Source organism: Myxocyprinus asiaticus, chromosome 46, assembly GCF_019703515.2.
Source record: "Myxocyprinus asiaticus isolate MX2 ecotype Aquarium Trade chromosome 46, UBuf_Myxa_2, whole genome shotgun sequence".
NCBI lineage: Eukaryota > Metazoa > Chordata > Actinopteri > Cypriniformes > Catostomidae > Myxocyprinus > Myxocyprinus asiaticus.
Window position 1 is genome coordinate 26,616,754 of NC_059389.1, and position 26,860 is coordinate 26,643,613.

Below are 26,860 nucleotides of genomic sequence, written 5' to 3' on the forward strand. Positions count from 1 at the left end.
ATGTGGCCTACTGGTGTCACTGTTCCTTTCCTAACATTGTTTTTGGCACAAATTTTACATGTGGACAGAAAATCGTCTATCATTGCGTGTAAGTATGGAGACCAATATCCCTGCTGTTTAATTTTCCTTATCACTTCCCCCCTTGCGCAATGGTCAAAACCATGCGCATCCGAAATGAGAATGTTTAAAAGTGAGGTTGGTGCAACAATCTGTCCCTCATGTGAGCGCCAAATATCTTGTGTGTCTTTTGTGGCTCCTCTTTGGTGCCACATGGAGTGTTCATAAGGACCTGCTTGTTGTTGAATTCGAATAATATCATCCAACTGAGGTTGTGGTTCTATAAGAACTACTGGAGCTAATATTGCTACCTGACATCCTGATGCTTTTTTAGCTTCCAAATCTGCTTTGTTGTTACCCTTAATGACATAGTCATTTCCTTTTTTATGAGCCTGACATTTGATGACTGCTAATCTTTTTGGTAGCATCATAGCAGAAATTAATTGACCTATCTGTTCAGCATGTTGAATGGGACTTCCATCACTTTTTTTTTAAGCCTCTCTGCTTCCACACTGCTCCAAACAGATGACATACACCATGAGCATAAGCTGAATCCGTGAAAATATTTGCTGTTTGTCCCTTTGCTAATTGACACGCAGTCGTGAGAGCTTTTAATTCTGCTAATTGAGCAGAGCAAGGCTGTACACACTGTTGGGATATTACAGGTACAAATTCCTCCATGTCCTTCTTAACAACTGAATATCATGTATGATTTCCCAAATAATCTCTAAAACTAGAACCCTCCACAAAGTAAGTGACTTCTGCTTCAGAGATTGGCGTAGACTCAAGATCTGGCCGTAGCCTAGTGAACGCCAATTAATTAGCTACACAATCATGTGGCTCACCTTCGTAAACTAAAGGAATCAATTCAGCTGGATTAACTGTATTACATCACTTAATGGTAACATCTGGATACATAAGTAATGATGAATATGCTAGAATGCAGGCTTGAGTCAGAACAAATTTACTCCACAATTTTGTGATGCATATAAATGGTTACTGGGTATGCCATGGTTAATGTAGATGCTTTCTCATATGCATAATATACTGCTGCAAGGCCTTGTTGGTAACATGGGGGGTAACCTTGTGCTACGTTGTCCAGCTTAGTGTTAAAGTAAGCTATGGGTTGTTTTTTCCTACCACTGCAGGTCTCTTGCATCAATACAGCTGGTGCATAACCATCAGCTTTGTTTACCACATACAGGTGAAATGGTATAGTATAGTCGGGATTATACAGGGCAGGTGCCTTTGTAGTTCTTTCTTTATAGACTCAAATGCTAGCAACGCATCTGTATTCCATCTTAGTGGAGTACTTAAATTTTGCAGTCCTGCTTGTTTCATGATTTCTCTCAGTGGAGCTGTTTTTACTGCATATTTCTCTATCCAGTCAGAACTGAAGCCAGTCATTCCTAGGAAAGTCATCATTTGTCCTACTGTTTGTGGCAATGGTGTTTTACTTATGCCTTCTAATTGATTTGGTGCTATAGCTTTTGTGCCATATGAAATCAATCGTCCTAAATATTCAAACTGCGGCTGACAATACTGTAGTTTTGTTTTGGATGCTAATTTAGTAAGTACTTTAATAGAATCTCTATGACATTGTTCCAATGATGTGGAACAAATCATCTACATACTGCAGCAGAATACTGTCTATCATTAGGTCTTCTAAATCAGCCTTGAGAACCTGATTGAACATATGTGGTGAGTGTTTAAATCCCTGTGGCATTCTGGTATAGGTATACTGTTTACCAGCATATGTGAATGCAAACAAGTGTCTACTTTCCTCTGCCACCGGAACACTGAAAAAGGCAGAGCATAAATCAATCACAGTAAAGTATTTGGCATCAGGAGGGACATTTGTCAGCAGCATGTGCGGGTTTGGAACATTAGCTGGCCAATCCTCTACTATATCATTGATTGCTCGTAAGTCATGAACGAGGCGCCATTTAGATTTGTTTGCTTTGATCACAGGCAAAATTGGAGTATTACAGTAACTGTTTGTTTCCATTAATACTCCTGCTTTCACCAGTCCTTCAACAGTGTCTTTTATGCCTGTTTCAGCCTCAGGCCGCAAAGGGTACTGCGATTTTCTTGGCAGGCGTGCACTTGACTTAAGTTGTATTCTTATTGGGCTGGCTGAATTTACCAGTCCTACAGCTGTCATGCTGAGACCATACCTCATCTGGTACCTGACACTCCACTTCCTTTAATAGTTCAGCATCAATAGTCTCTACCAATTTGGGTGTTGTTATCATCTGCGTTTGTATTTTTCTATTAATGACTACTTCCTGAGGAGTACCCATCAATATAATCTCACACAAAATTTTTGTCAGCAGAATGAAAAATCAATGGATTTACTGTTGGTTCCCATTGGCACTGTTTAGTCTTTTTCATCATTGGCCCTAAATCTTTTGCTTTCCAATTTCTCCCTACATATAAGGATACATGTGGAGCAGAATCTGTTACATTAAACCAATTTTTTACAAATTCACTCTCAGTTATATTCAAAGCTGCACCTTGTTTACCTATTATGATATATTGCGAGGTCAATTCAGTTTTTTGTCATTCAGTTCCTTCCTGCCATTTCTTTTCTATTTTTGCATCTCTCTCAGGATCATATATCATCGTACAGTGAAATTCTGATTTTGGCAACTGTGCTTCAGGAATCTGTGCTTCAATAAACTTTCCCCATTTATTAATTGTTTGTCTCACATCCTTTTCTATCTGTCCTATCCAGTACACATTTGCTCTTGGCTCGGAAATCATCATTTGAGTTCTTAGTCCTTGTAAGTCTATATACACCCTCTGGAGAACACCAAATTTGAAGCCCCAACTTACATAATGCATCTCTCCCTAACAAATTAACAGGAGTCTGATTTGATACCAGGATAGGTATAGTTGTACTCTTATTTTTAGTGTGTAGACATACTGGAGCGGTCATAGGAATTAGCTGCAATTGTCCCGAGAATCCTACAGTCTTGGAAAATTTTCCAGACAAGGGGAGATGTGAGGCATAATTTGAATTTACACATGTATAAACCGCTCCTGTGTCTACTAGCATGGGTGTGGTTTTTTTAACCAGCAGCATGGGTTCTTGATCAGCATTTGTTGATCAAATTAGAAGCTGACTCTCCCCTGTAGGATTCTCTGGGCATCCCTAATATCCTTGATTTGGACCTCCCCAAGGGTTTACTGGGCCTTGAGGTGGACATCGAAAGGGCTGCGGCCAACTCCCCCCCCCCCGCCCCACCCCAAGGCGGCTGTTGCCATGGATTTATGGGGCAATCCTTCCTTATATGTCCAGGCTGTTCACATCCCCAGCACACTCCTGGGGGAAAATAATTAGGTCTGCCTCTTCCTCTCTGTCCCCCTTGTGATGGTTTTCTTTTCCATCCCATTGTCCCTGGCTGTTGAGCATAGACATTGACGATGAGTGCAGGGATATGGTGTGTATCTGTAGGGATTGCTGTAGGTGGATTTAGCTGGATAGTTGGTGATGAAGCATTTACAGGAGCCATTACTGTCATTTGCTCTGATTCTTCTTTCTTTACTGTAGCTTGAATCTTTTTCTTATGCTTGTGCGTTAGTTCTTCAAGTTGTAATTGATTCAGTTTTCTCTGTGGCTCTTTCTCTTGGTTCTTGAGCTTCTGTTCATTTTTTCTATATTGCTCCACTGCATGAGTCACATGGTCACAAAACTCCTTGTGTGTTTTGGAGGTTAAGCTGACTACGTCCTCTAACTTGCGCTTTACAGCTTATGGCATGGCATCTATCACAGCATTTCTAAACAATGTAGCCATTAATGGGTCTCCTTCTGGATTCCCTTCAGTTTCTTGCTTCATCTTTTCAGTTGTCTCTGAACATATGTGATTGGGTTTTCTGTTTCCCCCAGCTGTTCCCCCTTTAACGCCTTAGGGTCCACTCTGGTTGGATACTCATCACACATTGCCTGCCACACAGCAGGCCGGTATGCATCAAAAACAGTTCCATCCATGTAATAAGATTCCACAGCTCTGTCCAGATCAGATGCTTGAAGGATTTCTTCCATCTTTGCTCCTTCCTACAATTTTTGCCAGGAGTGCTTTAATGTCCCCCACAGCTAAAAGTCTGCCCATTGTTTGTTCTTCAAACTCTCTAATCCACTTCCCAGCCCCCTCATGGATATCAGGGAGGCGAGAGATCAGCCCCTCAAGGTCCTGTGTAGCCCAAGGCACATACTGTCCCTGTATACCTTTAATTAAAATGGGGAGGTGCTGTGCCAATGGTCTAAGCCTTCCTCTTTCTCTTCCCTGTGCCCACCTTCCTCTATCAAATTATGACTCCTCCTCACTTTCTCTCTCCCTACTTTCCAATAGTCTACTTCTATTTCTCACCAACTTATCTGTGTCTTGTGTTAATTTTTCTGTTTCTCTAACTTTCCTATTTATTTATGCTTCTATTATTTGCGCTTCTGCTTCAATCTCCTCTTCTTCTCTTCTCACTTGCTCTAACGGTTCTTCTTCACATACTATTTCTTTTTCATATTGTGCTTTCATTTTTTCTAACTTTCCGTGCCTGTTCATAACAATCTAAAGCCAAGTTTCTCTCTCTTTTTCTATCCTGTTTCTTTTTTGGTGTCACTCCTGTTTGTCTATCTTTTTCCAACTCCACGTGACCCTCCATCTGCATTTCTCCTAAAACTTCTACAGTTCCCTTGAGTATTGGGAACTGACCTTCTGAGGGCACATATGGAGGTGGTTTAACAAGGACTTCTTCTTTTTTTTTTTACTTATCTCTTTTTCTGCATCCTTCAGTATTTTTCTTGCCTGTCTTATATTTTATAATTGAAATTTCTTCTTCCTTTTTGAACAGTGCTAGCACTTCTCTCTCTTTTTCCCTTTTTGTTTCTCTCTTTTTATTTTTTTTACTCTTATCTATAGTTTTATAATTTTTTATCAAAATTTCCATTTCCTCGCACAATGCTACATCGAATGTCCCTTCCTTTGGCCATTTTGTCATCATATCTTTGGTTCTCTTTTGCCATTTGCTTGAGAGCTTATCTATAAGTTCTCTACACAATGGATATTTTAATCCTAATATGTCCACAGGAGTGGCTGCCATGATTTTTCTTATAATACAACAAACCCTTTCTTTAGGAAAAATTTATCAATTTTTGTAACAATTTTTATTTGTTTCAATGATATGATCTTCCAAAAGAAATTAAATTATTTTATTTTATTTATATACCAATTTGTCTTATTTTTTCTTCTATAACATGCACTTTAATAATTATAATGCCACATACATGTACACATTTCTTATATTTTGTCAATTTACTTTTAGGATCACTCTGCATCCAAATACTGCCAAATCACAATAACCGCTGCTTTTTCTTAGATAATCCGAGTCTTTTATTTCTTCCACTGTTATTTTTACTTGGCATATGAACAATGAAAAAATATTTTATCACCATTCATTTAGATTAATCATTGAATTTAGAGAATAAACATATATTTTACTATTTTAATTTAGTTCCTACTACAATAATCTGCAAAGCCAATATCTTGAAACAATTTTTCTAATTTGTTTCACCATCACTCTTCAATACACAACGTTCATACAAGTCCCTTTATTATTTATTTAGTGCGCTTTCTCATATCTTTGAGATTTTATTAATCAATTATTTACACAGTGGATTTCTAGATTTTAGTATTTCCACTGGAGTGTTTGCCATAATTATACCTTATGTACTATAATAACACTTATCTTAAATACAACCTTTGTTTAAAATCCAATTACTTAGTTGACTTTAGTTTAATGCAATACACTGGACTCAAAGCTTTATTGTTTGTCCAGATAATGTGATTTCCCAAATGGAATTCAATCACTTTATAGTTCTTTATAATTTCAATATTCTTACTTGATACTGTGATATGAACTTTAAGCACCGTTGTACAAATTTTATGTATAAATTATCTGTATGAAGTCAAGTAAATTTCTATGCTACAGTCTAGTTTAGGAGTTATGACCTGGATCATCCAACAACAGCTGCTCTTTCTAAGTTTAGTTAATTTTACTTCAGGCTTCCTTCAAGGCATGAAAAGAACAGCCCAAGACTAAATTTAGTTCAGCCAGCTAAGAGTTAACTTTTTGCTTTCATGCATATTTTGTTTTACAGCTGTGTTGTCTCACCATTTTTATTATTTTTCCTATTGTCAGTTTATACTGTATTATATTTACTCTTACATATATATATTTTTACCATTTGTTTTAACTCCACTATACAACCAGAATAATTTAAGTGCCCTCTTTGCCTCTAATCATCAGATCTCTTCTGCCTTATATATTGATGGAAGGTTGAAAATAGGCCTTAATGGATTTTCTTTGTTGTAAATTGCATATATACTCCTCATTAGTTCCACAGCAAAGGCTGAGTCTCTCTATCTGGATCACAAATTCTACAATTTGAATAATGGCCAAACAACCTACAAAGCCAATATCTCGGAACGTTTTTAGTTTTCTCTGTGTTAACAAAGGAAATTCCTTTCCAAATTTTCACAAGAGACAGGCTTTCCTTCCCAACATCCATTCAACATATAATAGACAAACCTTCTTTATTAGGCAACATTTATTCCATTCATCATATCCCTTTAATTTTTTATTTTTAGGGCTCATATTACATTCAAATTCACACTTGTCCCCTTATTCATAGGGCTTATATAACATACACACTGTGTTCCTTTTATTTTAAGGACACATCATACATTCCAGTCCCTCTACTGGGCTCATACATATATGTACTTGTACTCAGTTATACACTTCCATACGCAATTGTACTTCAGTCACACTTCACACACTTTCAAACACAAACACTCTCACAGACACAGAAACGTTCACACTTTTTACAAACACAAGGCCTTTATAAACACAGAGCTCTCAAAAAATACTATAAAATTCTAAAACGCAGTTATTCAACCACCTCTCTTAGGTGACCTACCAAACAGCCCTTCTCGCCGATTCACTTCCTCAACACGACGAAAAGCATATTGATTAGGCTTCTTGCCTACCCTGACCTCTGTGATTCACATCCACAACACAACAGAGGATTTCCCACAGGACTCTTCCCTAGGACTTCTTTAAACTTTATCTGCTTTTATTTACTGCCATTCTTTTAACAGTTAAAAATAATAATAATAATACTACAAAACAAAAAACAGATCATTGCATGCAATTATTTCTTCTGGAATCAAAACCTTTTTTTTCTTTTTTTGCTCTTTAATTTTGGAGAAGCTTATCGAGTGTCCTTACCACCACGGGCAAACTCTGGCAAGCAACATAAATTAATTATAAGCAAAAATGCTTACCTTAGGTGGCCACCTATTTGTGTCGCCTGTCAAGCCAGCCCACGGTCTTCTTTGCTCCTTTCCTATCAGTTCGGGGTCACCAAATCGTTGTGGCTTCTGCCGTCTTTGTGAAGAATCAATTTCAAAGTCTTGGGGTTTTGATGCCAGAAGATTGATAATAAAGTCTGAGGTAGCAAAGCCGAGTCAGTCTGCAGAGGAACTCCAGTAAATGGATTCCTTCCCACTTATATATGATCTACCAAGGCATGGCCAATACATTCCATACATGTCACCATTATACATCGTCCTATTCTTTGAATCCAGTCCGTTTATTTTAAGAAGTGGACAGGAGCCACCTGTGGAGGAACTTCACCATATATTTTCTCAGGAGTCATGAGAGCAGTTTTACCCTATGCGACCACATTCCATTCCTATACAGGCTGCTTCATACACACACACACTAAAATTCATGCTTAACCTTCAGAAATAATTGTAGAATAAAATGGCTATATTTACATTGATTGTACTTGATTAATTTACACTCAATAAAAATATTCTACACTCCACGTCTTCGTCTACTGATGAAGATATTAGAAACTTTGTGGAACCTCTAGAACCTAAATTGACAACTGAGCAAAACAATTCTCTTGATTCTGAGATAAACTTGGAGAAGCTTGACGAGGTAATTAAGGACCTGCCCCCAGGCAAGTCTCCAGGGCCAGATGGCTTTGCCGCTGAATTTTTTAGATCTTATGCTACAGAACTGGCTTCACTTTTGTTAGAAGTTTATACAGAATCATTAAAGAATGGAAAGCTTCCACCAACCATGACGCAAGCCTGGATCAGCAGGGTTGGGGAGTAACGGAATACATGTAATGGGATTACGTATTTAAAATACAAAATATAAGTAACTATATTCCACTACAGTTGCAATTTAAATCATTGGTAATTAGAATACAGTTACATTCAAAAAGTATTTTGATTACTGAAGAGATTACGTCATTTAATATTTAGTCCTTTCAGATGGAAAACATTTATACATACAAATGATGCGATCCAAAGTGCATTTGAACAGTGGTGAAACACTTTCTTATGACGTGTTACATTCATACGAGCAGACAGAGAAGTAAGTTTGAAGTAAGTTTGGAGCAGAAGAAATGGAAATAAACCTTGTGTAAATTGTCAGCTTTACGCTAAGCTAAAATGCTATTTCTAGCCATTTTACATGCACGTTACCAGGCATGATCATATTTTTTTATCAAGAAAATTCACGTTGGATCATAATTTCTTTATTTCTAGACCTTATTTTTTAAAGACCTTTGATATTAGGGCAAAAATCATATTCTTGATAATAATATTTGTATTGTTTTCCTGTAAAAATATCTATAAATCCTTAAAACAAGAACAAATTGATTTATCTTGTTTAGAAACAACACTGCATAAGATAGTTAGGTTTTTCAGAGGATGTATTTTTAACGTGTATTTTGTCTTACTGTACTGGCAGTTTTTAAGGTCAAAACAAGAGAAAAAATCTACCAGTGCTGAAGAAGTAATCAAAAGTATTTAGAATTCGTTACTGACCTTGAGTAATCTAACAGAATACGTTACAAATTACATTTTACAGCATGTATTCTGTAATGGAATACATTTCAAAAGTAACCCTCCCAACCCTGCAGATCAGTCTGATTCTTAAAAAGGACAAAGATCCAAGCGAGTGTAAGAGTTACCATCTAATTTCCCTGATCCAGCTAGATGTTAAAATATTGTCATAACTTAATCGATTAGCCAAAATTTATGACATCTCTTTTACATATATATCAGGTGGGGTTTATTCTGGGCTGCAGCTCTTCTGATAACATTAGGCGTTTCATCAATATCATGTGGTCAGTGGTGAATGATCAGTCTCCGGTCGCTGCCATCTCACTTGACACCGAAAAGGCTTTTGATATGGTAGAATGGGATAATTTTTTAAGATTTTGGAAATGTATGGGTTTGGGAGTACATTTATTGGATGGATTAAGTTACTTTATAGACACCCGATAGCAGTGGTACAAACAAAAGGATTAATTTCAGATTATTTTACCCGGCAGGGTTGACCTCTTTCCCCATTATTGTTCTGTCTTGCCCTGGAACCATTAGCAGCCACGATAAGAAAGGAGAATGATTTTCCAGGGGTGATGGCGGGAGGTATGGAGCATAAGCTTTTGCTTTAAGCAGATGATATTTTATTATTCATCTCAGACCCCACTAGATCTATGCCTTGCCTACACAGAATTATTAATTCCTTTTCTAATTTCTCAGGATACAAAGTCAATTGGTCTAAATCTGAAGCTTTGGCTCTGACAGCGTACTGCCCAGTAATGGCTTTCCAGCCAGGCTCCTTCCAGTGGCCCAAACAGGGCATTAAGTATTTGGGTATTTTATTCCCAGCAAATCTGTCTGATTTAGTTAGTGAGTACATTTTGACCCTTTAATGAAAAGGTTTTCGAGTAATGTGGGCAGGTGGGCTTCATTACATTTATCGATGATTGGGAAGGGTAATGTTGTTAAAATGAACTGTATACCAAAATTCAACTACCTGCTACAGTCACTCTCTATAGATGTCCCCCTCTCTTATTTCAAGCAATTTGAGAGCATAGCGAAGTTTTTCATTTGGAATGGCAAGCGACCCAGATTACATTTCAGTAAGCTGCATAGGCCAATTGACAAAGGTGGGCTAGGCCTACCCAAGATTTAGTTTTATTATTATGCGTTCTGTCTCAGACATTTGGCTCATTGGCCGCTTCCACCTGAAAGAGACCCTCCCTGGTTTTGTATTGCACAGGAAGTTCTTGCCCCCATTTAGCCATTGCAAAGCTTTTCTGTCAATCTAACCGGAGAAGATAAATTACACCCCGTTATCTCGCATTTGCACTCGGTATGGACAAAAGTGTCCAGAGTGTTTAATTCGGATATTTATCTAAATGTTGCCTCAAGCTTATGGCTGAACCCCAAACTACGTATTAATAAGTCCCCTTTCTGCTGGTAGGAGTGGACTGTGAGGGGGTTACTACAATCGGTGACCTATATGAGAGTAGTGTGTTGAGATCCTTTGAAAATTTGGTTCAACATTTTGGGATCCCAGATCTGTTTTTTTAGGTATCTACAGCTGCGCCACTTGCTCTGTACTATTTTTGGGAATAGCATACACCCCCCTAAAGCGGCAGATACTATGAGAGTGGTGATTACTGCTTTTGGAAAAGGTCATGAGGCATCAGTGTATTACACCCTGTTAATTCAGATTCTGGGGGACGGAGCCTCAACCACTCTCAAGAGATTATGGGAGAAAGATTTAAACTTAGAATTGGAGGAGGGAGAGTGGGCTAGGATTCTAAAAAAACATCAAGTCTGCATCTAGAGACGCAAGGGTGCACCTTATGCAATTCAAGATTTTACATCGGTTCTTTCGGACCCCCTCTTGATTGTATAGGCTTGGTCTTAAAGACACACCCACCTGCTGGCGATGCCAATCAGAGGATGGAGACATAACCCATGTCTTTTGGGGGTGTGTTGAGATCCAGGAGTTTTAGTTAAAAGGCACTCTGGTATCATTTTGCCCCAGACTCTGACATTGAAAATAGACACATAAAGAGTTGGGTCTTAACCAGTGTCATGATCGCCAGACATATCATTTTCAGGGGCTGGAGGTCAGCTGGAGCACCCTCTTTTCAGGAGTGGTGAGGAGGGGTCATTTAGAAGAATGGGGAAATACAGCGTGTTCATGGAGAAATGGGACGGGTATATGTCATTTATGGATGGGTGATTATTATTATTATTATATTTTTTATTTGTTTGTTTATTTTGTTATTTTTTTGAGCGTGCGTGTCTATATCATTTGCGACCACTGGGATGTTTTTGGGGCCAGGGTGGGATTGGGGATGGGGAGGGGTAATAGTGGGGGTTAAGACTGATTCGGTGTATATGTGTTTTGTTTTTCTCTGTTCATTTATGTGAATCAATAAAAAATTGTTAATCTGGAAGACTGGACTATGGTAATGCACTGTTGGCCGGCCTCCCAGCTAACACAGTTAAGCCACTGCAGATGGACCAGAATGCAGCAGCGTGTCTGATCTTCAATTAGCCAAAAACGGCTCATGTCACCCCACTCTTGATTTCACTCCACTGGCTACCTGTAGTTGCCCGCATCAAATTTAAGGCTTTGACTCTGGCCTTCAGGACAGCCAATGGAACCGCACCCTCTTACTTCAATTCACTTCTCCAGGTCTATGCTCCAACTCGCTCTCTGCAATCTATGAATGAGCAGTGCCTGGTTGCCCCATCACAAAGAGGCTCAAAGTCTTCACGATCATTCACTTTCTCTGTTCCTCTGTGGTGGAATGAACTTCCAACCTTCACACAATCTGATGATACCATCTCAACATTCAATAACCAGCTGAAAACACTTCTGTTCCGCGAGCACTTAACCAATCCATACTAATTGCACTTACTATTAAACTTAACTTGCACTTACTGTACTTTCTTCTGCGCTAGCACCTATACTACTCCAGCCACCTTGAGAATTTGGCAGTACAACACTGTAGATGTTGTTGAACTCTGTATGACAAATTGCTTGCTATGTTCCTCATTTGTAAGTCGCTTTGGATAAAAGCGTCTGCTAAATAACTAAATGTACAAAAACGTGGTAGGGACAAAGTTGGCCAAGGTAATAAGTGGTAGAGACATGTCCCAACTGTCTCACCCATACATGATGTCAGCATCATTTCAACTGAAAGATGATATTCCAGTTTTATATGTAGACCTAAAAGTATTTTATGCAATTCTTATATATTGTAATTTGCATTGTCAAGATTTGTCATATTATAAATTTGTATCCCAAACTTCTGGATTTATATTTATTTATATATTTTTTACAAGCTATGGGAATGTTGAGCACATTATTATTATTTTTATATACTTTCTTGGAAAGTCATGTTCTTTATTTATATTTTTAATTCCGTTATTACATATTATGGCAGTATGGTGCAACTAAAATGAAAATTAAAACCATACGCTTTATTTATTAAAGCAGTTTAACATTAAATTACGTTTTTGTAGCCTTTTCTGGATATGACTGATATAACCCCACATGTCAGAGTTGCACCACTGGTATAAAGATAATTTAATAGATGCTTTAATTAGAGCATCTGCATCCTGGAGGAAAATCTCCATCTCTGAATGTTTGTGTTTCTTCCATGAATCACTGAGTCCTCATGAAGCTACACAGGTGGATCTGATTAGTCTGACCTCCTCCATGGACTCTAATATAACACACACACACACACACACACACACTAAAAACTTAGAAAACCCTTATTATATCTCAGCTGAATGGATCCTGCAAGTGGCAGATAAATGATCATGAGGCGGCTGCTCTGTTTGGGGTCATTTGAGGAGCTGTATTAAACCGAGCTGTACACTATGTGTAGTCATAAAAATAAAATAAAAAAAAAAAAACACAATCGTTGTTGTAAATAATGGCAAACTAAACCTGTAAAGAAGCAGATCTGAAAACAACAGCACAAACCGTAAATAATCATTTAAAAGAAATCTGAGAGATTCAGCACTATTTCATAGTTTGACTTCAAATTCTTCTTAGCTGAAACAGTTACAAGATGTCAAATATAAAAATTGTATGTCCTGTAGAGATTCAAGTAACTTTATGCTTCTAAACAGGAAATCACACAGACTACCTGAACACTCACCTTGATCAAAGTGTTAATAGACAGGTCTACAGGTGCGCATAATCTTGAACATTTTCCATCAAGAACACGAACAGTTGCTGCATAAACAATAGTACACGTTTATATTAAATACTCTGAAACAGAATTTCTGTCAAGTTAGCTAGCAAGCACAGCTAGATTTAAATAGCGAAAGATAAACTTCTCTAACCAAATCAGACAAATTTGCTGGGAATAACATGCCCAAATACTTAATACCCTGTTTGGGCCACTGGAAGGCGCTGGCTGGAAAGCCGTTACTGGGCAGTACGCTGTCAGGGCCAAAGCTTCGGATTTAGACCAATTGACTTTGTATCCTGAGAACTTGGAAAATGAATTAATAATTCTGTGGAGGCAAGGCATAGATCTAGTAGGTTCAGAGACAAATAATAAAATATCATCTGCATAAAGCAGAAGCTTATGCGCCACACCTCCCGCAATCACCCCTGGAAAATCATCCTCCTTTCTTATCACAGCTGCTAATGGTTCCAGGGCAATACAGAACAATAAAGGGGAAAGAGGGCAGCCCTGCCAGGTGCCCCTATCCAGAGTAAAATAATCTGAAATTAAATCAATTTGTTTGTACTGCTGCTACAGGGTGTTTATAAAGTAACTTAATCCAACCAATAAATGTACTCCCTAACTCATACATTTCCAAAATCTTAAAAAGATTATCCCATTCTACCATATCAAACGCCTTTTCAGCGTCAAGTGAGATGGCAGCGACCGGAGGCTGATCATTCACCACTGACCACATGATATTGATGAGACGACTGATGTTATCAGAAGAGCTACGGCCCCGAATAAATCCCACCTGATCTATATGTATAAGAGATGTCATAACCTTACTCAATCGGTTAGCCAAAATTTTTGCCAATATTTTTACATCTAGTTGGATCAGGGAGATTGGACGGTAACTTTTACACTCACTTGGATTTTTGTCCTTTTTAAGAATCAGACTGATCCGGGCTTGCATCATGGTTGGAGGAAACTTTCCGTTCTTTAATGATTCCGTATAAACTTCTAGCAAAAGTGGAGCCAGTTCTGTAGCATAGGATCTAAAAGATTCTGCGGCAAAACCATCTGGCCCCGGAGCTTTGCCAGTAGGTAGGGACTTAATTACCTCGTCAAGCTCCTCCAAGGTTATCTCAGAGTCAAGAGAATTTTTTTGCTCAATCGTCAGTTTAGGAAGATCTAATGTTTCCACAAAGTTTCTAATATCTTCATCAGTAGACGAAGACGTGGAACTATAAAGATCAATATAGAATTCTTTAAAGGCATTATTAATATCAATGGCTGAGGTAAAAGTTTCACCACCAGCAGATTTCACTGAGGGAATGATAGAAAGAGAATCTCTCTGCTTTATATATCTAGCCAAAAGCTTCCCTGCTTTGTCACCCAACTCAAAGTATGACTATCTTGCCCTGAATAACCAAAACTCCACTTTCCGTGACAAAATAGTATTATACCTATATTTCAATCGGGTCAATTCTCTGAGGCCATCAGATGACGTACGGCGCTTCAGCTCTGCCTCGGCACTTTTAAATTTTCCTTCCATCTCCACGAGTTCTTGTGCTTTGGATTTTTTGGTGAATGAGGCATACTGTATGATCCGGCCCCTAAGAACCGCCTTAAGTGCCTCCCAAGCCACACCCACAGAGGATATTGAGGACCAGTTGGTCTCAATATAAACATTGATTTCAGTCTTTAACATTTGTTGGAAATCAAGATTTTGCAAAAGGGACACATTAAGGCGCCAACTATATGATTTCTTTTTCTCTGTATATGGCAACACCTCTAAACTCACCAGGGCATGATCTGAGACTAAAATGTTTCCAATTGAGCAATCAACAACAGATGAAATGAGGGATCTGGATATCAAAAAAAAAAAAAAAAAATCTATTCTGGAATAAATCTTATGGACTGATGAAAAAAATGTATAGTCCCTCCCAGATGGGTTCAAAAGTCTCCAAATATCCGTAAGACCAAGATTTTTACACATCCTGTGAAGCGTAAATGTTGCTCTTGATTTGCTTCACTGTGATCAAGGACTGAGTCCATCAAAAGTTTAAAGTCTCCTCCCAATATTATATATCATGAGGGGTGCCAGCGGCTTGCAGCATCCCTTCAAGATCTATAAAAAAGCCCTGATCACAGCGTTAGGTGCGTAAATATTAACCAAAACAATAATGACTCTCCCTAATTTATCTTTAGTCTGTTTGAGACATTTGAATTGTAAATGTTTATTTACCAATATAATGACTCCCTTGCTCTTACTTGAGCCAGCACTAAAGAAAACATGTCCACCCCATATCTTCCCAAATTTTTCAGCTTCCTGCGGGGAGAGACGTGTTTCTTGAAGAAACACAATATCATATTTCTTATGTTTAAGAAAAGTAATAACCTTCCTTCTTTTTATGGGGTGCCCCAACCCATTCACATTCCATGTGGAGAGAGATAGTACACTCATATTAACAACTGACATATTGATATAATAAGAAAAATAAACTGTGTTAAAAACAAAATTATACAGACCACATTCCCCATTAGTGAAACAATCAAACCCTGAACTTCCCCCCGAACAAAACAAACAGAAAAAAGTAAAATGTGCGCATTAACCCCGCGCACGAAAGCGCCAACCGGCGACAATCCCTCTAAACTCAAAAGGTCCATGAACGCCCACGAGTCCCCATGACAACTTTGCCATCGGATTGCTCAATTTTGCCTCACAAATTTGTGAGGCAAAATGACATAACAGAAAATACTTTGTAAAATAAACCCCAGCAAATAGGAAGAATGAACACAAAGAATGTGTAGATTCATTCACAGAACTGTCTCAAAGATGTGATCTTCCACAAAACAAATTCCAGCTGATATAAAACCGTTCAGATTCCTCGGACAGACAAGCAAATTATCAGTGAGCCAGCTGTTATGAGTTCAACAGATGACGTATTCAATGTCCCATAAAAAACTCAAAACAAACTACAGCCAGCAGGAGGAATAAGCACGAAGGACGAACAGATTAATCCACAGCTGTTTCAAAGGAGTGTTATTCAATAGAACAAGCTCCAGCCGCTAGGCGGAGCCAACACAAAAAGAAACAAAATCGGCATCCTGGTTCCCCTGGTGATCGAGTCAATTCACTCGGAGGCCGCACAAAACTACATACCATGACTTACACAATCCGTCAGCTTTATAAAAGACATCCTTTGTGTGAACATGTAGATATTTTGTGGTCATCTGTAGTGTCAATCCTCAATCTGTCCAGGAACTTCAATGCAAAAGTGTAATTCACAAAACAAGCTCCAGCCGCACGGTGGAGCCAACGCAAAAAAAACAAAATGTCGCCCAGTTTCCTCAAGAGTAAGTACAGTGAGTCGACCCACTCACATGAGAAATATCCACTGGTTTACTCAGACACTGATTCAATAAAAGACATTGCCTGATTTGAACATGTAAATACTTTGCGACCGTTTTTCATTTCTATTCTCAATTTGGCTGGAAACATTAGAGCAAACGAGATCTTTTTCTGATGTAAGAGTTTCTTGCATTCCTTGAACCGATCGCGTTTCTCTCGACGAACTCGCAAAGTCCGGGAACAAGAAAATATTATGGTTCTTCCAAGAAAGCTTCCCTTTACTCCTCGCCTCGCGTAACACCAGATCTTTATCGGATGATCTCAGAAATCTGGCCAGAATTGATCGGGGCCTACCTCCCTCAGCAGATCTCCAAGCTGGGACTCTGTGAGCTCGCTCGATTTCCAGCTTGTGGCCTGTTATGTCGGTGATGTTGACGAAGATTCTTGCTGACTTGGAGGATCTCACTGTAATACGTCGATCGATTATGGCGATGGAAATAAAATTCTCTGAGCTGAAAAACTCATCTAGGAATTTCACCATATCTCTGCCCTCCTCATGCTCAGGAATTCCAACAATTCTGACGTTATTCCTGCGGCTTCTATTCTCAAGATCTTCAATCTTGTCAAGGAGACGTTCCAAATCAACTTTGGTCATGGGCGGATTAACGGTTAATTCCCTCTCCAAAGATTCCAGAAAATCAATTCATTTTTCTACATCAGTCACTCTTGTGACTAGCTCAGAGAATTTTATTTCCATCGCCGTAATCGATCGACGTATTACAGCAAGATCCTCCAAGTCAGTAAAAATCTTCTTCAACATCACCGACGCTGGATTCCTTCTCCTGCTGCGCCATCCAAATCGAGTCCCCGGTCTGTAGGTCTGTCGGGGCTTTCATCCTGAACACGTAAGTGTCTTTTAATGTCTCCAGAGCCTGAGGATTTTGACTTCTTTGCCATGTTTTGCATCAAAGAGCAAATGTGTAACTGGGTGTATCAAATTCACCAGATTATAACATGAAAATAATTAAAAATTTAGCAAAGTGCACAGAGCTCGTCGCTCACACGTCTGCTCCTTGCATGGCGTCACGTGACCCTCCCCATAATTCTTATGTTTAAGAAAAGAAATAACCTTCCCTTCTTTTTATGGGGTGCCCCAACCCATTCACATTCCACGTGGAGAAAGACAATCCACTCATATTAACACTTAACATTTTGACATATTAGAAAAATAGATTGTGTGTCAAAAATAAGATTATAAATACCACATTCCAACATTAGTTCAACAATCAAACCCCGAACTTCCCCCCGAACCAAACATAGAAAAAAGAAAAACGTGCGCATTAACCCCGCACACGACAGCGCCAACCGTGTCCATCCCTCTAAAATGAAACAGTCCATGTACGCCTACAGATTGCTCAAGTCCGGTGTTTCTATACAAATTCTGTGAGATAGAATTTCAGAACAGAAAATAATCTATAAAACCAATTCCAAGCCAATAAGCGGAATAAACACAAAGAATGTGTAGATTCAGTCACAAAACTGTATCGAAGGTGTGTTCCTCCACAAAACAAACTGCAGCCACTAGCGGAACCAGCAAAAAAAAAAAAAAAAAGTTCAGTTTCCTCGGACAGTCAAACAAATGTTCAGTGAGTCCACCTGAGATGAATTGTGACTAATTACCATCTCTATGTTCACAGTGAGAGTCAGGGAGATAAAAAGACGGCCAGTTCACAGAGAGAGGAGAGAGACAGACAGACCAGAGTCTTCGTGTCTGTCCCGAGAGAGAGACAGAGCCTTGTGTTGTGTGAAGACTGTTTATTTGAGTGACACTGAAAAGCTGTCTTGTGTTTTGAGTGAAGCTGTACAGCGATTGCTGGTTATTTGTGAATAAAACAGACTCACATAAACTGTGGAAACCTGTTCCCACTTCCTCCTTTATCTGCCCAACCTGAACCTTTGTTACACTTGTGCCGAAACCCGGGATGAGGAGGAAGGTACGCTGCTATGGAGTTGTCTTCGTCCCTCGCCAGCACCCACCAGACGCAACACCAGGCCCTCGTGGATCTGGGGGCGGAGCAGCAACAGCGCTTCAAGGTGCTCCTTCGAGGCCAAGAGGAGGACCGACAGGCATTGTGGAGCTTTGTACCCCAGGTGGGGGGGCCGACTGACACTGAGCGAAGTCGGCCGCCTGTTTGTCTTCGTTCAACAGCTCCGCGATGCCTGCCGGTGGTGGGTGCTGGCCGAGGAGCTCAGTGACATCAGGGGCATCATTGATCTTGTGGTACTGGAACAATTCGTCACCAAACTACTGAAAGGAACTGCGGAGTGGGTCCAGTTCCACCGACCGGCATCACTGGACGAAGCAGTGCAGTTGGCAGAGGACCATTTAGCGGCATACCCGGGGGCCAGCGAGCCCCTCTCTCTCTCCCTGTCATTCCTCCCCTCCTTCTTTCCGACCTATCCTGTTCCCCCGGAAATGGTGGAACAATCCCCAGAGACCGGTGCCCCAACCTCAGGGGTGTGCTAACCTCCTGTCTCTCTCTCACCCAGCTCTACCCATTCTTCCTCTCACGTGGGGGAAGCTGCCACCACTGGTGTGCATGTGAGGTTTGGGCCAGTCTGCTGGAGTTGCGGGGAGCCGGGACACATCCACGAACAGTGCCCGGTGATGGAGGTGGGGACAGTGATCTGGGTCCCAGACACTCCAATCAGAGTGTCCACTCGTCACTCCCGATCGGGCCGGGACGTACCAAATACCCGTGAGTATTAGTGGGGGTACATAACAAGCCTTGGTGGATTCAGGTTGTAACCAAACCTCTATTCATCAATGCTTGGTTCAAAATGGGGCATTGGATTCAAATAATCGGGTGAAGGTAAGGTGTGTGCACAGGGATATTTATGATTATCCTACAATGACCGTCACTATTCTATTTTGGGGTCAAAAGCATGACATTGAGGCTGTGGTTAGTTCCCGCCTCACCCATCCACTAATTTTGGGTACTTTTTGGCTGGCTTTTCTCAAATTGTTAAAGGGCTTGTGTGTGGATGGGTCCTGTAATACAGTGGGATGGTGTGGTGTGTGCAATGCGCTGACGGGGGAGGTGGAACCGGGGCCATCTACGTTAGCTCCACATCAGGATGACGAAAGGGAGGGGGAAGCCTCGGCTTCCTCAGCCCTTAGGGGAACTCCCGCTGGGGATTTCCCTCTGGAGCAGACGTGAGACGAGACTCTTAAGCACATGGTTGACCAAGTAATTGATAGTCAACGCCTTTCAGCTGCGCATTGCACTCACATATCCATATTTCTCAATTATAAACGATCGGTTGTATCAAGTGACGCAGGATGCTCAGACAAAAGAATATACATCCCAGTTGTTAGTACCAAGGAACCGTCAGGAAATGTTGTGCCAGGCTGCTCATCATAGTCCGATGGCAGGTCACTTGGGACAGGGGAAAACAATAAGCTGTCTCATGGCCCATTTCTATCGGCCGGGCATTTGCGGGCATGTTAGCCAGTGGTGTGCGACATGCTGCGAATGTCAGCTGGTGAATCCGCCGGTCACTCCAAAAGCACCATTGTGCCCTCTTCCGTTGATCGAGGTTCCCTTTGACAGAGTTGACATGGACCTCATTGGGCCATTACAATGGTCAGCACGCGGGCATCGCTTTGTGTTGGTTCTGGTGGACTATGCAACGCGATATCCGGAAGCAGTGCCTCTGCGCAACATCTCAGCATGAAGTGTTGCGGAGGCACTCTTCAAAATAATCTCCCGGGTGGGGATTCTGAAAGAAATCAGGGCACAACCTTTATGTCACGAACACTACGCAAGTTTTATGAATTATTGGGCATTAAATCGATCCACACCAGCGTTTACCATCCACAAACAGATGGCCTGGTGGAACGATTTAATAAAACCCTTAAAAACATGATTCGTAAGTTCGTGCACGAGGATGCTAGAAATTGGGACAAATGGCTTGATCCCGTTATTCGCAGTATGAGAGGTCCCGCAAGCCTCTACTGGGTTATCCCCATTCGAGTTGCTATATGGGTGGCGCCCGCACGGCGTACTTGATGTCATATGCGAAGCTTGGGAGGAGGGACCTTCGAACAGTAAGAATGAAACTCAGTACATTCTTGATCTTAGAGAAAAACTCCACACCTTGGGGCAACTAACACAGGAGAATTTGCTCCAAGCTCAAGAACGACAGTGCCGACTGTATAACAGGGGAACTCGGCTAAGGGAATTTGCACCGGGAGATAAGGTACTCGTATTACTCCCAACATTGAGCTCCAAATTACTCGCCAACAAAACAAAACACAATCACGTCACCCCGGTCACTTGCGGAGACCACCTCTCAATGTGCCAACTCGCAGAGGTTGCCGAACTACAACAAGAATTTGCGGATGTGTTTTCCCCTCTACCGGGTCGCACGAACCTCATCTAACACCACATCGAGACCAAGCCGGGGGTGGTGGTACGTACCTGTCCCTACCGATTGCCTGAACATAACAAAAAAATAGTTTGGGAAGAATTGGATGCAATGCTTGATATGGGAGTAATAGAGGAATCCCACAGTGACTGGTCCAGCCCGTTTGTTCTGGTGCCTAAGAGCGACGGGACTGTACGTTTCTGTGTGGATTATAGAAAAGTCAATGCGGTGTCTAAATTTTATGCCCACCCAATGCCCCGTATTGATGAGTTGCTCGATCGGTTGGGTACTGCTCGTTTTTACTCGACACTGGATTTGACAAAGGGTTATTGGCAGATCCCCTTGACACCAATTTCCCGTGAAAAAACGGCTTTCTCCACACCGTTCGGATTACACCAATTTGTGACATTTCCGTTCGGTTTGTTTGGGGCTCGGCCACGTTTCAGCACCTCATGGACCGAATCCTCAGACCGCATTCGGTTTACGCCGCTGCCTATTTGGATGACATCATCATTTATAGCAATGATTGGCAGCGGCATATGCAGCATCTGAGGGCTGTTCTGAGGTCACTGCGACGGGTGGGGCTCACAGCAAACCCTAAGAAGTGCGCAATTGGGCGGGTGGAAGTACGGTATCTGGGGTTCCACTTGGGCCACGGGCAGGTGCGTCCCCAAATTGACAAGATGGCGGCGATTGCGACCTGCCCGAGACCCAAGACCAAAAAGGAGGTGAGACAGTTCCTGGGGCTGGCTGGCTATTATAGGAGATTTGTGCCTAACTATTTGGACGTCACCAGCCCGCTGACTGATCTCACTAAAAAGGGAGCTCCAGACCCGTTCCAGTGGACGGAGCAGTGCCAACAGGCGTTTACACAGGTTAAAGCTGCACTTTGCAGGGGGCCGCATTTACATGCACCTAATTTCTCTCTCCCTTTTGTATTACAGACGGACGCTTCAGACAGGGGGCTGGGGGCCGTACTCTCGCAGGTGGTGGAGGGGGAGGAGTGCCTGGTGCTGTACATCAGCCGCAAGCTCTCCTTGAGGGAAACAAAGTACAGCACCATGGAAAAGGAGTGTCTGGCCATCAAGTGGGTGGTACTCACTCTCCGTTACTACCTGCTGGGGCGGGCCTTCACTCTCTGCTCAGATCACGCCCCACTCCAATGGCTCCACCGCATGAAAGATACCAACATGCGGATCACCCGGTGGTATCTGGCACTCCAGCCCTTTAAATTCAAGGTGGTCCACAGACCAGGAGTGCAGATGGCTGTTGCTGACTTCCTGTCCAGAAATGGGGAGGGAGTGGTAGGCAGTCCAGATGTCTCCCCGGCCTGAGTCGGGCGGTGGGTATATGTGGAAGCGGGGGCGTGGTCGAGCGTCCGTCGGGAGAGAGAGAGCAGTAAGGGCGCATACACTTGAGCCAAATTATACACCTGTCTCAAATTGTAGTGAGATTGGTGAGAGCGGCATAAAAGGACCATGCAAGCACCAGATCGAGAGAGAAACTGGGTCGAGAGCCTTACTGTGAAGCTGATGTGTTAGTGTGAAGCTGTAAGCCAGAGAAGTGGTCAATTAAAAGTTCCCTATCTGTGTTTGAAGAATCCAGTTCTCGGTGTCATTCCTTGTTACAATGTATTAATTATCTTTAACTAGATTTTTATTTCATTAAACATTTTGAATGTACTTGGCTACAACGGCTAATAGGATGAATTTAAAATTATTCTTTTAAATCAATTTTATGTAATTTTTTAAGCAAAAAGTTTCAAAATTGGAGCCCCAGCCTGGTCGGTTGCTACACGCCCATTTGCACGGGATTATAACCAGGGGTTCTTTTTACAGGGCGTTTTATACAAGGTAAAATAGCTACGCTATAATCTTTATCAGTGAGGGAACATGCAGTCCATAAAAAGTCCGGAAAAAATACTGCCATGACCAAATCACACAAGATTAAATCAGGGAGAAACTCTGGTAATTATTACATTACCCTACATCCTCATATAAAACTAAGATCTTGCATGATCCTTACAGGAACAGCAGAACATAAAGTAGGTTAAAAGTGTCAATCCTCGTTAGCCTTTACATGAACTTCCGTGGACATTTCGGGAAATAACAGCCTATAGATGAGTTACGGACAAGGCTGCATCCATGTCTATTTTTTTCCTCCCCTTTTCTCCCTAGTTTGGAATGCCTAATTCCCAGTGTGTTCTAAGTCCTCGTGGTGGCGTAGTGACTAGCCTCAATCTGGGTGGTGAATGACGAATCTCAGTTGCTTCCGTGTCTGAGACCGTCAATCCGCGCACCTTATCTCATGGCTTGTTGAGCACGTTACTGCGGAGAAGTAGCACGTGTGGAGGCCCATGCTATTCTCCACAGCATCCACGCACAACTCACCACGTGCCCCACCGAGAGCGAGAACCACACATTATAGTGACCACGAGGAGGTTACCCCATGTGACTCTACCCTCCCTAGCAACCGGGCCAATTTGGTTGCTTAAGAGACCTGGCTGGAGTCACTCAGCACGACCTAGATTCGAACTCGTGACTCCAGGGGCGGTAGTCAGCGTCAATACTCGCTGAGCTACCCAGTAGCTCGCTAAGCTACCCGTAACCATGTCTTGAATATTGGGGGGGACCAAACCATTTTGGGGGTGGGGGGGTCATGGGTGTTGAGGTCACAAATATAATGGTCCTCATTGGTCCTTTAATAAAGGCGCTGAATGCAATAATTTTCTGAATAAAGACTTTAAATGGGATAAAGGCACAAAACTGTATAATTTTTGGTTTTAAAAGATACATGTATTTTTTAAGTTCACACAGTACAAGACAATCTGTGTCTGCATTGCTAGCAATTTGCCTGTTTCAGTCATCTTTTCTTTTTTGTGCTGTCTCAAAGAAAAGATTAATATAATTTGAATTTGTTTTCATCACTGATGTATCTGTAAATTGACATGACTCTGTTAGCTAGCTAGCAAAAAGAAAATACACAGTTATTTACTGCCATCAAGTTGTCCCTCATCCCCGAGGTCCTTTTATTACTTTCTGCTATCAAAACAATTGCAAGCTTTGTTCCTCTCTTCCAAATACGTTTTCAATGTTTATTGTGCACACCTCCTGCTTTTTTACGTGGCAAACTGGTAAAATTGCCCGTGACGCTTTCTGCAACTCGTCATGTGGAGGGCAATGCGCCGCTTGACGCTGGCGTTGAACGGAGCGTTGACGCCTTGACTCAACTCATGTGAAATGCACTTTACAATGAAGAAAGAACATTATTGAAACTCAAAATCATTATTATTTGTCTATTATTGTGATCTTTTCTGATAAAAGCCATGCTCAGCAGTTTAAATAGGCTACTGTAGGAAAATGATCCCATAGATCTGCTTTGTGTTTATAATTCTTATGCTGAAGTCAGTACATTTGTAGCCATGCAAGTTTTAATAAAGAAGGTAAGGACGTTTCTGAAACTCACTATTATTAGACTATTGTTGTCTTTTTGGATGAAAAATAATGCTCAGACTGAAGGAAGACTATAGATCTGCTTTGTTCTTTTAATGCTTAAACACTATAAAGTCTCTTTGTAGATTTCGGTCATGAACGACTCAAAATGATTCACTGACTAAATTTTTTAATAAAATTGAACAAATTTGTGAAACAGAAGCAAGCCTCACCAAAATACTCTTTATTTTGCAGGTAATTCTGCATAATTGTAAACCTGAATAAACTTGAATCACTAAAATAGCTGGAATTAGTGCTTTTAGCTTATTCTTTAAAAAAAAATATCCCCAGAAAAACATTTCATGGAACAGTGATCATCTTACCTTTTACACCCCTCATGAGTTTGCATCCCCGTAATTTGTTGTGGCATTGCAAGAACAAATCTACAAATTAGAAAAGAAGCAAATTGGTTGTTTATTCATTACCCACTTAGCGCTCTTGCCACCTGTGACCTCACACAGCGTAGCCTACCTATGTGATTTTTTTTTTTTGCGTAGCCGAATTTCAATCCTTACAAGTAAACACGCTACTAAGACGGACAGAAAACATGGACAAGTTCTTGAAAAAGAAAAATATTGACGATGGTTAGCCTATGTGGGATAGTGGTGTGCCGTAGAATTTTTTAGTCGTAAAAAGTGTGCCGTGGCAGAAAAAGGTTGGGAAACACTGTTCTGTGGAATAAAGCTGCTTAAAATATCTATTTTTATGTTCCAAGAAAAAGTAGTGAGTTTTGAACAACATAAGGGTGAGTAAATGAGTGAGTAAATGTATATTTTCCATTTTTTTAAGTGAACTACTCCTTTAACTGGTGGTTCATCCTCAAAATAAAATGGTCTCTTTTAAAAGAAGACTCATGAGATGCTGTTCAAAATTCAGAATTCATTAAATTCCATTCCAAATTGGGGAGAAAAGGGGATAAAAAAGAAAAGAAAATAGAATTTACAAAATGGGTATTAGTTATTTTTTATAAAATGTAATTTTCCAAATGCATAATGCATTTTTTCAAAAGGGGGTTTTAGTGAATAATTTACCAAGGCAAATAACTGCTAAATAAAAAGACAAAGTTGTTTTTTCAATTCCCATTTTTTGATTTAGAAACGGATATGGAATAAACGGAAGATACACAGATTTATCAATCACACTGAGGGACACACACACTGAGGCATTTTTGCCACTTGCTTTGATATTTTAAGAAACACAATTGCCGTTTCCCAAACTGCATTTTTGCACCCTTGAAGGGCATTTCGCGAAGGGGATGCCACTCGAAAGGTCGTTCCAAACAAAAGAAAGAAACTAAATTTTTTCACAAAGGGCCTTTTCAGACGACTTTTAGTGAAAGGTACATATAAACGGTAATGTCATGCTCCCTTCAGAGTGCCCACATCAAGAGTTAGGTTTTTCGTAGTGAGTAGGGCATAGGGATGATCACTTTTGATTGGAATTCACCCAATATGTTAATACTAAACAACACTACCTTGATTTGTATAATTAAACCAATAAAATCATCCTCATCCGTGACGGTGTCGAGTCTTCATACAGACAGGAGGTTGATCAGCTGGCTGTCTGGTGCGGTCACAGCAACCTTGATCTGAACACGCTCAAAACAGTGGAGATGATAGTGGACTTCAGGATAAAGCCTAAACAAACTAACTAGTAGTTACTAAACCCTTAGTGTGAACTTTATGTCCCAACTTACGTGAGAACTTACGCACAGCTGGTGCAACCCTACCCTGGGCTCTACCATCTCTGAGGACCTGAAGTTGGACACCCACATTGACTCCATTGTGAAGAAGGCTCAGCAGAAGTTGTACTTCCTTCACCAGCTGAGGACGTTCAACCTGCCACAGGAGCTGCTGACACAGTTCTACTCGGCCGTCATTGAGTCTGTCCTGTGTACATCTATAACTGTCTGGTTTGGTTCAGCCACCAAATCAGACAGAAGGAAACTACAACGGACAGTCAGGACAGCGGAGAGGATTATTGGTGCCCCTCTGTCCACCCTCCAAGACCTGTATGTCTCCAGAGTGAGGAAACATGCAGGTAGAATCAATCTGGACCACACACACCCTGCCCACTCCCTCTTTGAACTTTTGCCCTCTGGCCGGTGCTACACAACACTGAGCGCAAGTATATTCAGGCACAAGAACAGTTTTTACCCTCAGGCCATTTTCCTCATGAACAATTAAACTGCCTCAGGACTCCCCCATAGTGCAATAATGTAAATAAATATCTCATGTACATAAGTAAATTCACTCAGATTTAATTCAATAACTGTACATACCCCTATACCTTGCACATATATTACTACTTGCACACGTACATACGCCATTCTGTTATATGCCCTATTATTTGTATGTCTATTTATACTTTTACCTTGTTTTATATTCTTTGTCTCACTAATTTTCTTTCTTACTTTTTCTCCTATCACCCCCCAAAAATCCTTGT